Genomic DNA, 8,175 nt, shown 5'->3' with positions numbered 1-8,175 from the left:
GTGTGTTGCGATGCGCACGTTGTGTTTGGTGGATGATCTAGCATTGATGTTGTGCTAGATCTCCACAGTGTTGGTCTCTGGACGCTACATGTCGACCTTTCGCACGGGAGCCACGACTAGGCCAAGCCATTTGGTGCTCGAGAAGTGTAGCTGATTGTAGTAGCATGTGATGCTCTATTTTTAATTAGTTTTCAGTCGCCCCCCTCCCAAAAAACACAACTATTTATTTATATTTAAAAGTGATCATTTTTAAAACACACAAGTTTCTTGAAATTTCACAGACATTTTAGAACTATGAACATTTTTTTAACAAAAATAAAAACATAAAAATAAAAGGAAACCGATGAAGGAAACAATGAAAAAAATGAAAAACCCCAACTAACAACTAATAAAACAAAAAAAATTGAGCATCGCTCAGCTACACCTCTGGAGCACCAAATAGGGTGGCCTAGTCATGGCACATTTGCAGAAGGTCGACATCATGTCACGGTTATCCACACATACGCTCCGAGTAGTATCAATAAGTGGGCTGGACATGAGAGGCAACCAAGCGCTATGAGAGGGGATTGCTTTTCTTTCTTTTCTCCTTTTTACTATTTTTCAAGTTTCCTTTTTCATTTCATGGTTTTAATTTGTGAATATTTTCAAATTCGCAATAGTTGTTTGAATTTCTAAAAAAAATCATGACATTTCCTAAATTCATGAATATTTTCCAAATTCATGATTTTATTTGAATTCACAAACCTTTTTAAAATTTACCAACATTTTTCAAATTCAAGAATATGTTTTTAAATCATAATTTTTTTACTGAATTCATGAACATTTATTTGAATTCTCCAATATTTATTTTAATTCACGAACAATTTTCAAATTCACTAACATTTTTAATTCATCAGCATTTTGTGAACTTTTGAACATCGTTAAAATTCATGAACAATTTTCAAAATCACGAACATGTTTTCAAATTCGTGAACATTTTTTGAAATCATGAACATTTATTGAATTTGTGATTTTTTTATATCATCAATGATTATTAATTTATGAATATTTTAAAATTCATTCATGAACAGTTTTTTGAATTTGAGATCATTTTTTCAAATTCATGAAAAAATTAAACCATGAATGTTTTCAAATTAATTATATTTAAACTTATTTACATTTTTAAATATTATTTGTTTAAAAAGTATTGAACAGTTTTTGAAATTTGTGTCCATTTTATGTCCATGAATATTTATAAATTCACAGACAATTTTTTTAATTCTCGAATTTCATTACTTGAAACAAAAAAATGGAAGAAAAAGAAATAAACGCGGTTGCTGGGTAGGAGGCTCGTTTGTGATGTTGCACATTGGGCTAGACCGATCTAGCAGCAAGTGACGTGTGCTATCGTCCTGAGCTAGCGACGCGAGCGATGTGATGGTGTTATTCGCAATGGGCGTCACATAGCAGCAGCTCCCCATAGGAGCTTCCCGTAGCGCACAGAACTATGTTTCATTTTAATGGTGGAGACCAAACTTAGGAGGTCCAAACTTACACTGGTGCTTCCTCTGGTCGGTTTACCCTGGAAATCATGTTCAAACCAATTCAAGTCAGTCCTCTATTTAACATGAACTCGAAGAGAAGAGCCTACCCAAACAGGAAGTCTTTATGTGGCTGTTAATTGTTGATCGCTTAAACACTAGAAACATATTGGAAATGCGTCATTGGACATAGAATCAGGGGTGAACTGTGCTCTTTGCAACTGCAACACTAGAGAGACAAGGGAGCATCTTTTTTTTAACTGAAGATTTGCTAGAAGATGCTGGCAAAGTATTCACAGTCAATGGGGCCCTGGTTAGGATTTGATGGCCCTTTTCGAGGCTGCATCTGATGTCTTGACTAGTCCTTGTTTCTTCGAGGTCATCTCCTCTGCTCTATGGAATATTTGAAAATAGAGGAATGCTTTGGTCTTTGAAAAAAAGCAAGCATCTTTGGATGGGTGCGTAGGAATTTTCATCCTGGATCTTGGGCTGATCACCCATATAGTCAGGTAGCACTACTGCAGGATGGTTCAAACATGACACTACGATCAGAGACCCTTCGACGAAACTGTGTGCGATGCCATAATCGCAAATGGTGGTGTAAAAAAGCCGTCACAAAAGGTGCAAAACGTTTGCGATGACGAATGCATCAAACACTGTTCAGATTTTAGTTGCGTGTGCGGTGCAGGGCATATGGTTCAGTTCAATTAACTGTTTGCGATGAGGAGGAACAAAAGAAACGGGCAGCCAGATGAAGGTGTGTGTGATATACAGCATATGGTTCACTAGGATGAACTGTGTGTGATTAGGCAACACAGTGGAAACTGTTCAACTGAACAAGATGTGTGTGATACGCGGCAAACAGGTCCGTAATCAGAAATGTGTGCGAAGACCAATAATAACACAGACGATTGTTGCTAATAAGCCATGTGATTTGCTCTGTCTACAGAAGAATAACATGTGTGTGTGTATAACTGAAATAAACACCTAATTACATAAGTGACTATACAAATCATTCGCACACACCTCAATAAACAATTGCATGCATTCTAAAGTAGGAGAAACGAGCGTCTAGTCATCTACTTCTTGTGACGCTCCCGCCACTGCTCTGTGGCTAGATCCCTCATCTGAGGTGGGAAGAAGACACTTCCTCATGTCAACGACCCACCTGTACATCTCGTAGCTTGTGTACGCGTCCTTGGCCACGTACTTGACATGTTGTTCATCCAGTCTCTCATGCCACACATTGTGCCAGACGTTCTTGTCCTTCTTGCTCTCATTCTTCATCTTCATGTAGTAGGGATCGATGACGGCTGAGGCGAGGTAAACCATGGAGTTCAGTTTGTTCTTGTCGCTACCCCAGACCTTGTAGTGGTGCTGGATGTTGACAAGATTTGGGCATTTCAAGCCCGAAACCTTGAGCGCTTTTAGATCGTTGGTGGTGTCCACCATAGCGAGACTATAGTCGGAGCTGTTGATAAACCTGGAGAAACGCTCGCAAGGCCTTGTGGCAAGGTGGTAGTGGTAGACGAGGACGCCATGTCGCACACACAACTAGGCGACAGCAACCTTCTGATCGTGCCCGGCACGACCGATGGTGTACTCGAGGTCGAAGCCGACCACTTGGTACTTGTTCTCGGCAAGGAACTGCTCCATAGTTTGGATGGAGGTCTCCACCGAGACCGGATCGTTCGTGTACACCACCCAGAGGGCCTTCCCCCTCACGTGGGTGTCCACTAGATGCGTGGTGAACTGCCCGCCGTTGTCATCGTCGGCCGCTGGGAGCGCCATTGGAGCCATGGGGATCACCGTTGGAACCGCTGGATGTCCTCTCTGTATGTGTCGTCGTGGGTGTGCTTATTATGTTGTGTGACGTGAGATATGAAGGTAAATGGCCGCGGGAATAAATGGGGGCCTGGCGGCTTGGATTTCTTGCGCGTCCGCATGGCAGTTTTTGCAGCGGGTAACTGCATTGTCGCGCCGCACCCGGCGCAGCCGCATGCACACAAACATGCATGATCGTGCACTGGCCCCAAACACTGGCAGTGCGCGTGGAGGGACGAGGGCAGAGCACCCGGAGGGACGCGGGAGCAGAGCGCGCACGGCGAGACGCGAGCAGAGTGCGCCGCGGCCGCCTAAACCGCAAGCAACCACACGCATAGAGCAGTTGAACACGCATGAAATGGTCGCCTACAAGCCGGCTGACAGTTGCGTCGCTACGTAGAGAGCAGCCGTGTGCTATTACCTCCGTCTTGGTATATAGTCCCCTTTATATACCGTGCCATACTTTGCCCTCAAATTTAACCAACAAAATGTTAATGCATGTTATAAAAATTATATAATTGGAAACTATGTTCAAATACGAATCCAACTATATAATCTTTGGCGACATGCATTCATATTTTATTAGTTAAATCATACTTATAAACCAGGATGGGGGTATAGTAGGTAATTAAATCGCAAATGTTTTTTTATTAACCATATATGTACGTGGCCTTTCATCCTCCTCCCGCATTCTTGTCACCCCGCTGCCGCAAACGGCTTACAACACAAGCTTGCGCAGCGCGCGGGGGCGTTCTTTTGGCCAAACAGTGGCGCCAATGAATCGTCGGTGAGCCCGTTCCCACGCAACCTCGCAAGTTCCCGCGCAAGCTTCCCGCCCGACTCGGTGAAATCCCCCCAAATCCCAATGCTTACCGGCCTACTATATAAACCCTCATGGCCGGCAAGTCCTGCGTCGCATTTTCCCCTCCCTCCCTATAGCTTATCTCGTCTGCTTCTCCCACAATCGCCAATGGCACCGGTCCATCGTCATCGCTCAGCCACTCCGCCATCATCAGAGGACAGCTCCTGCTGGGAGGGTACACCGCGGCAGCGGCTCAGTCCCTGGCGTAGTGTAGTGCGCGTGGCGTCCCTATTAGGTGTGCGCGGAACACCCACCACACGCTCCACCGCCGCTGCCTGTCGGTAGCTCTTGCCGTCCGCCGTTTCCGCCACACCAGTGCCGAAAGCCAGGGTCATCGCCCGCTCCGCCGCCATGGTCCGAAGGCGGGAGGTGGCCATCATGGCCGCCACCCGACTGTCGGCCACCGTGGCCATCACTCGCTCTGCCACCACGGCCCGAAGGCGGGAGGTGGTGGTCATGGTCATCACCCCATCGTCGGCCGCCATGGCCGCCAGCCCATCATTGACTGCCGGGGTCATCACCCGCTCCGCCACCGCCGCCCGAAGGCGGGAGGCGGAGGTTGTTGCCCGCACGTGTGTCAGCGAGCTTGCGTGCTACACCGAGTTCCTACGGGAGGAGGAGGACCGCCTCGTCGAGCACGCAAAGAGCCTTACCACCATCGTGGCCGCGGCACACACCACCTCAGAGGCGAGGAATCAGGAGATCTACAAGGAGAACCACCGCTTCGAGAGGGGTTGTCTGGAGTGGCAGAGGGCGTTCGAGGTGAGCGTCGCTAAAGTTGCAGCAGCGGCAGGCACCGTATTGCAGTTGTCCAGCTCGTCAGTAGGATCCTCCTCCTTTGCCTCTTACTGAGCGCGCTAAGCAAAAGAAAGGCAGCCGGAAGTAGTACAAAGCCCCTTCGTAGTAGTAGTATTTAGGGGCTATTTTGTTGAGTTCATCTGACTATAGATGTGGTGGAACTGTAGAACATACTTAAAAATAGTTAGTATATAAAGTAGAACTAGCTATTTTAGTACGTGGTTGGCAACAATTGGTGAAAAGTTTGGTCGGTTCAGCTGTCGAGTTGAAGTGTTTGTATAACAAACGACTGCTTAATCTACGAATGAAATCTATGCTTAATTACTGAATTTTAGTTGCAAAAATTAGATACTACTAGTGATTTTTAGCTTCATATTTTGAAAAATCACAGTGTTACAAGGTTGACAAATGGCAATGTTACTAGATCAACAAATGTCAATCTTTCCAATTTGACAAATGGCAACATACCCAATATGACAGATGCAAATCTTACCAAATTGTTTGTAAGTGGTTGCATATGGGTCATCCAAAAGAACTGTTTGCATTGAAGAGATGCACAAATACTGCTCTCACTTTGCATACGGGTGTTCTATCTAAAACGTTTGCGATGAAGAGCCACAAAAATCCCGCTCGACACATTTTCCCTTGGCTTCCTGGGGAAGTTGTTGGTTTGCATACGGGTGTTCTAACTAAAACGTTTGCGATGAGTGTTTTATATTTAAAAACCATTAACGTTTTTTTCAAAAGAAAATTGTTCTCTCAAAACATATCTTTCATTCAATCATACTGCGAATTTATATTCATATGATCGAGATACAGTATTAAACCCAAGAAAAAAACTATTTTCGGCAACGGCGGAGGCGGCGTGCCTCGCCGTCATTGTCGTTGTCGTCCTCCGGGACGCCGTTGTTGAAGTCTTCAATGCAGCACAAAATGTTCTTCACTTGTAAATCATACATCATGTCGTCGCGCGATCGACGGGCGGGGCGCGGGAGGAGGGCAGCTGGCGGCGCTGAGAGGTAGCGGTCGATGGCGGTGTCCCATGCCACTGAGGGGGGGCGGGGGGGGGGGGGGGCGCACGGGCATGGGTGCGGCGGGTGCAGCCAAACACACGGGGACCGGTGCTGCGATGGATAGAGGGGCGCACATGGGCATGGGCGCTGGCGCTGGCATGTACACGTGCTCGCGTGGGTCCACGGAGACCTCGCTGATGCTCGCAGCTTCCGGCTCTGCGATAGTGCTCGGCGACCAGCCCGTCAATGCTATGGGGATGGTCGCTGGCGTGGGCGTAGGGATGGGAGCTGGGACGGGAGGGGGGCAGCAACCGCCGCGGCCAGCTCGTTCTGGGCCATCTCCATGATGAGGCCCCATTCCTCCTTATTTTCTATCTCCTCCGGCTCGGAGTCGACTTCACCAAAGTTAAAGACTAGTGGCAGATGATCCTTTTATGCCATCACGTTGGTGGAGGTATGCGGGAGGGAGGGGAGTGGGAGGCGAATAGTAAAGCCTCCCATATTAAGCAGCGGCTCGGGCGCCATTAATGGAGAAGAAGGCGGACGACCATGGAAGTCAAAGGGCTCGCTTCCCAGTAAGCCTGCGCAACGTACAGCTCGCATGCTTCCCGGTGAGCCTACGCATTGGAGGACAGCTTGCACGCCTCTCGATCAGCCTGCGCACCAGACTGCGCTCGCACACCTCCTGTTCAGTCAAGCAGCTGTCCGCACGACACCTCCTATAGCCATTAAAACCAAGACACGTGGCATCACGTGAATGGTTAACAGAATGCACACGGTTTGAATTATACAAAAGTCTGAGATATTAAAGTGGCAGCTATTTCTTCAAAAAGTCTTTGTTGGCTGTTATTCGAGTGTGCCTTCTCTCAAAATGGACACGAAAAATACCACAGCATGTCGGGTGCCATTCCATAATAGCATGCCAAGTTTCATGAATTTCAAACGAGTTTTGGATTTACTAGAATTTAAAAACAAAGTATCTCAACGTTTTGCCGGCAATTGATACGTCTCTGTCGTATCTATAATTTTTGATTGTTCCATGCCAATATTATACAACTTTCATATACTTTTGGCAACTTTTTATAATATTTTTGGGGACTAACATATTGATCCAGTGCCCAGTGCCCGTTCCTGTTTGTTGCATGTTTTTTGTTTTGCAGAAAATCCATATCAAACGGAGTCCAAATGGGATAAAAACGAACGGAGATTATTTTTGGAATATATGCCAAATATGGGAAGAAAATCAAGGCGAGACGGTGCCCGAGGGAGCCACGAGGCAGGGGGCGCCCCTCTGGGCGTGCCCTGACCCTCATGGGCCCCCCGTAAGGCGGTTACTGCTCTTCTTCGGCCACAAGAAAGCTAATTTTTGGAAAAAAATTTGGAGCGAAGGTTTCAATCCAATCGGAGTTACGGATCTCTGGATATATAAGAAACGGTGAAAGGGCAGAATCCCAGAACGCAGAAACAGAGAGAGACAGAGAAACAGATCCAATCTCGGAGGGGCTCTCGCCCCTCCCATGCCATGGAGGCCATGGACCAGAGGGGAAACCCTTCTCCCATCTAGGGAGAAGGTCAAGCAAGAAGAAGAAGAAGGGGGGCTCTCTCCCCCTCTCTCCCAGTGGCACCGAAACACCGCCGGGGCCATCATCGTGTGACGGCGATCTACACCAACACCCCCGTCATCTTCACCAACATCTCCATCACCTTCCCCCCTCTATCTATAGTGGTCCACTCTCCCGCAACCCACTGTACCCTCTACTTGAACATGGTGCTTTATGCTTCATATTATTATCCAATGATGTGTTGCCATCCTATGATGTCTGAGTAGATTTTTGTCATCCTATCGGTGGTTGATAAATTGCTATGATTGATTTAATTTGCTTGTGGTTATGTTGCTGTCCTTTGGCGCCCATCACATGAGCGCGCGCGTGGATCACACCATAGGGTTAGTTGTATGTTGATAGGACAATGTATTGGAGGGCAAGAGTGACAGAAACTTTAGCCTAGCATAGAAATTGATGCATACGGGATTGAAGGGGGACCAATATATCTTAATGCTATGGTTGGGTTTTACCTTAATGAACTTTAGTAGTTGCGGATGCTTGCTAATAGTTCCAATCATAAGTGCATAGAATTCCAAGTCGGGGATGACATGCTA

The sequence above is a fragment of the Triticum urartu genome, chromosome 4A (assembly GCF_056163025.1).
Source record: "Triticum urartu cultivar PI428250 chromosome 4A, HENAU_Tu73, whole genome shotgun sequence".
In the NCBI taxonomy this organism is placed as follows: Eukaryota; Viridiplantae; Streptophyta; class Magnoliopsida; order Poales; family Poaceae; genus Triticum; species Triticum urartu.
This window is presented reverse-complemented; position numbering follows the sequence as displayed.